The 5,485-nt window shown below is 36.9% G+C and overlaps 1 pseudogene; it reads right to left on the minus strand.

Annotated features, from left to right (window-relative positions):
• Nucleotides 1-5,081, minus strand: part of LOC102484060 (EP300-interacting inhibitor of differentiation 1-like) — a 10,948-nt pseudogene extending 5,867 nt beyond the window's left edge.
• Between the last annotated feature and the right edge of the window lie 404 nt (nucleotides 5,082-5,485).

Consider the following 5,485-nt stretch of genomic DNA (forward strand, 5'->3'; position numbering starts at 1 on the left):
AGCAGGAAGAAATCAGAATGGTCTTTAACCCTTATCCTCCTAACAGCAGTTAGAGGTTCCTCTGTAGAGGGGTAGGAATGAGGTAGGAGAGAGGGATCATAAAAATATAGTTAGAGTATAGGCCAAAAATGGCTAAATTGTAAGATAAAAACACAACAGTTCAGTTACTTGTTCAGGAGAAATGGCTTACAACAGTAACTCAATGATTAACCTAGGCAGCAAGTCCTAAAAAAAAAAAAAAAAAAAAGGCTATTTTCCAGACCCCATCACATTCTGAGAAGAAGATTAGATCATGATTTTTATGACCCAAAATCTTCTAGGAAAAGAGAATCTCCTGACTTTTATACCCACTCCAAAATTAGGAGAACGATGACCAGACCCACCCAGCATTTGACCAGCATCATGGAGAGAGGGAAAGCATGTACAAGCCCCACCTAGAAAATGTCCCAACAGCCCTGCCTGTCCAAGATAAAAAAAACTTTTCACCCCAGCTCCTCTTCATCAACCCACCTTTTGGGACCTACTCCCTGCTTGGGAGCTCTGTTCTTCCTTCCATCTCCTTCAATAAACTCTCTGTTCTGTTATTCCCCCTAAAATAATAAATAAATATGAGTGAATGAACTGAACAGACAAATCTCCACGGAAGACATAAGAATGGCTCAGAGGCACATGAAAGAATGGTTTCTATCATAAGGGAAATAAAATCAAAACTACAATTAGATACCACTTAGTAGTAGTCAGAATAGCTTTAATTATAAAAATAAAGAACAAGTGCTGGGAAGATTGGAGAAAAGAGAAATTTCCTATGGAGGAGAAGGGATTGCAGTGTGGTCATCCACCTTGGGGGGTGATTTCTCGCTTTCTGTCTCTCTGTCTCTCTCTGAAGAGCACATTTATCCAATGACAAAAGCAAAAAACAAAGAAAACAAGCCTGGTTAATAGACAGCACCCCATGTGGTATAGACACTGGCCTACAATGTGACCAGTGAATTACAGTATCATTCAAAGGCATTGTGGGAAGTAACTTCTCATGAGCTTACTTACTAGGAGTATATTTTGGTTTTCTTTTTTTTTATTTTTTATTATTTTGTTATTTTTTATTATCATCATAATCTTCTTTATATTACATTGGATTACATATAACTTTACAGTGTATTACATTGTTTTTTTCAAAAGGGAATGCCATGCATGTCAGTCAGTACAGAGACATTAAGAGAGAGAGAGAGATTTCCTATACTGTTGGCACAATGTGGAAAACAGTATAAAGATTCCTAAAAAAATCTACAAATAGAGTAACCATATGAGACAGTAATACCACTTCTAGGTATTGTCCCAGAAGATAGAAAAATCCTCACTCAAAAAGACTCTTGCACATCTCTATTTATTGCATCATTATTCACAATTTGCTAAGACATGAAATCAACCTAAATGCTCAAGAACAGAAAACTGGACTGAAATTCTGGCACATATATGCTATGAAATAATAATTAGCCATAGAAAAGAAGAACCTGACATTGGATACAAAGTGGATGAATATAAAAAATTTAATGCTGAGCAAAGCAAGCCAGATTATGAAAGACATATCGTATGTCCCTGCTCAATATATACTGAATATCAGCACTTTATGTAAGAAGCTAAAAAATTGGAAGAAGTAACAACTGGGACGTCTAGTGTAAAAATCAGAAACTGTATGGGATGGAGTGGGTGGGGGTGGGCGGGGGGGAGGAGGAGGTAGGAGCTCAGGAAAAAAAATAGATAACGATGGAAAGTTTTCTGCTGAGAATGATCTATATATTAGTGGTTTTGACTTGATTGATATGCAATGCATATGTGCTTTGAAAAATGATATTGTACACTGTTAAAAATACAATAACTAAATGAAGTATTTTTAATTTTTTTATGCATTTTTTCTTTATTTACATTCATTCACTGTACATCATTATAGCATACAAAATGAGATTTTTCCATTGAGAATACACTGTATATTGGCTCAATCAAGCACATCAACATATGTGTTATTGTCAACAAATCATTTTCCATTTATTGTTTTCTGTATATTTTGCCTTTTTCCCCATCCTTGATTCCCTATCTCACCCTCTGCCATCTTCCACCCTCCTCCCACACTGTCTGGTATCTATTGTTGCTTTCTATGCCTCCCCCATTTTATTGTTTCACTAAATATCTTAATAAATCTAAATATTTTCAATAGCAAGCACAGCTGATATGTACATATCCGTGAATACAAGTCTGACTTTAGGCATAAACCTCAGTGAGTTGAATTCTAAATGTGGTTTCCCATCTAGAATATACTATATAGTGGCTTAATAATGCATGTTATCATCCATAATATTCCATTTCTACTTTCATATATATGTTTTTTTACCCCATGTCTAGCCCTCTGCCCTATTCCACTCTCTTATTACACTATCTCTGCTGTCTACAGTTGTCTTCAATCCCTTTTCCCCCAACATTTCGTTGGTCACACAATATCATAAGTAATCTAACTACTTTCAATAGCAAGATCAGCCGATGGTTTCAAGAAAAGCAGTTTTGAACTGGTAAGGATATTTCTTTGAAACTTAAAGCCTAGAAACAGGTTAGTATTCTGTTCAAATAGTCGGAACATGAATCTATTGATAGCTGAAGACAGGACAAAAGTCCTTAAAACCAGACAACAAAGCTTAGAAGAAAAGCAGCAATATTTTAGTCAAGTCGTAGAATACTGTTTCATCAGTTCAGTCTCATGTACTTAATCTTTCTTCTGTATCTGTTGAGGTTCGATGTTCCAGATTGAAATCTGGGATGTAATACTCAACTCCAGCTTTTGGCCCTACAATTAAGTTGCCCATTTTCTTAGTTTCTGAACTCTTATTTCTGTGTGTCTGCATTTAATTTTACTGACATAGCACTCCCTTAAGAACTTCTTGGAGATCCGGTCTGGTGCTGGTAAATTCTTTCAGGTTTTGTTTATCTGGGAAAGTTCGTGTCTTTTCTTCCCAAATGAACGATAACCTTGCTGGGTACAGAATTCTCGGTTGAAATTGCTTTTCCCTTAATACTTTGAATACATTTTCCCATTCTCTCCTCGCTCTCATTGTTTCCGATGAGAGGTCTGCCGTTAGTCTGATGGGATACCCTTTGTAGGTAACTTGCCTTTTTTCTCTTGCCAGTCTTAGTATCTTGTCTTTGTCTGTGGTTTTGGTCAATCTGGCTATAACGTGTCTTGGAGAAGATCTTCTTGGGTTGATTCTATTTGGGGTCCTCTGTATTTCTTGGGTCTGAATCTTTGAGTGCCTCTCCAGGTTTGGAAAATTTTCTTGTAAGATTTCATGGAATAGATTATCAATGCCCTTATGAGTCTCTTCACCTTCTGGGATGCCTATTATCCGGATGTTTGGACGTTTGATGGTATCTAGTACTTCTCGCATATTATTCTCAAATTTTTGGGCCATTTTCTCAGTCTTCGCGGTGGATTTTTCTAGGCCAACCATTTTCTCTTCTACATTAGAGATTCTATTTTCTGTATGATCTAGTCTGCTTTTAATACTTTCAAGGGAGATTTTGACTTCTTGTATTATAGCCTTCATCTCTAACAGTTCCATCTGATTCTTTTGTAAAGTGTGAAATTCCTCTTTTAGATCTTGCATGAATTTCCTTACCTCCTGGAACTCTTCAACTCCTTTCTCCTTTCTCTTCAGCAGTTCCTTGTCTCTCTTCTCTTCCATCTCTGTTAGCTTTGCCATTATGAATGTTCTGAATTCTTTATCAGACATTTCCATGATTTCCATTGAACTGTGTGTGGATAAAGAGGAGCTATCCTTTTCCCGTGTGGGAGAGGTATTTTCCTGCTTCCCCATATTTCTTGTGGTCCTGCAGCGATTTCTAGTCATCTGGTGGATTGTCGGTTTCTTCCCAAACTTGTAAGTTCAATCAGAGGGTCGAGGAGTGTGCAGAAAAAGAAGCAGAGAGAGGGAAACAATACCAACAGCAAAAAAAAGATCACAGGAGCCATGGAGCTGTCTCTATTTTTAATTTTTTTTTAAAATAAAATGCAACAGGATGCACTTTTGGAGGAAAGGAAATGATACCAAATGGAAGATCTGTGGTGCAAGAAGAAATAATTTTAATTTTTTTTTAAAATAAAATGCAACAGGATGCACTTTTGGAGGAAAGGAAATGATACCAAATGGAAGATCTGTGGTGCAAGAAGAAATAAAAATAATACAAAGTGGAATATATGTGCACAAATGTAAGTAAACATTGACCATACTAAGCAGCATTAATAATGTCTAGTAGGATCAAAAAATTAAAGTACCAGACAATTATGTGTAGGTTAGGAGGGACTAAAGGGAGGCATATTAAATGAAGGTAAAGGTTTGATGAACTTTGGATTTGATCAGATATGGTGTAACCGGTAAAAGTATAAACAGAACACAACTTCCAAAGAGAAAAAAATGGAATGTTAAAATTATTCATTTTTAAGAAAGTGAAAGCCTTCTTTATAGAGTTGTCTATACAATTCATTTGTCCATTTTTTTTTTTTGGAGAGGTTTTCGCTATAGGGCACGTGCGCTCGCCAGACAGACAGAGAGAGACATAGAGACAGAAAGCGAGAAATCATCCCCCAGGGGGGATGGTCACGCCACAATCCCTTCTCCTCCATTCTCCTCTTGGGATCTTGGGCATGCACGCACATGCGCCCGGCGTGAGTTCTAAGCCACCGGGTCCGGGACATGAACCGCGGTCGACTACGTGGGAGTCCAGCGACATAGCCATTACGCTAACTGCTGGTTCCCTCATTTGTCCATTTTTAAATTGGATTATTTACTTTTTTATGAGTGAGCTGCTTGAGTTCCAAATATATATTCCAGGTACCAATCCCTTGTTTCAGGATAGATTGCAGTTATTTTCCCCCCACTCCAAGAGTTGTCTTTTCACCTTAGTTATAGTTTCCTTGCTGTGAGGAAGTTTTTTACCTTGATGAAATCCCACTTGTTCATTTTAGGGACCATTGCCTTTGCTTTAGGGGTTTGATTGAAGAAATATTCAACTATTCCAGTATCTTCTAGTTTCCCTTGCATCTTAAACTAGTTTTTTTGTAGTTACAGGCTTTATATTTCTTTATTGTCTTTTCACCTTAGTTATAGTTTCCTTGCTGTGAGGAAGTTTTTTACCTTGATGAAATCCCACTTGTTCATTTTAGGGACCATTGCCTTTGCTTTAGGGGTTTGATTGAAGAAATATTCAACTATTCCAGTATCTTCTAGTTTCCCTTGCATCTTAAACTAGTTTTTTTGTAGTTACAGGCTTTATATTTCTTTATTTTTAAAAAACTCTTGTACATACGCACACACACATATATAATCAGTTACTAGGTTCTTGGAAAAAATTAGAACACCAATTTGTGAGAATAAACTCCATTTGTAAGGGCAAACACAGATTGCAGGTAGCCTGGAGCTGAAGAACAGCTTTGATTTTTGGTAAA

This window comes from Tupaia chinensis, unplaced genomic scaffold (genome assembly GCF_000334495.1).
Source record: "Tupaia chinensis unplaced genomic scaffold, TupChi_1.0 Scaffold145388_1, whole genome shotgun sequence".
In the NCBI taxonomy this organism is placed as follows: domain Eukaryota; kingdom Metazoa; phylum Chordata; class Mammalia; order Scandentia; family Tupaiidae; genus Tupaia; species Tupaia belangeri.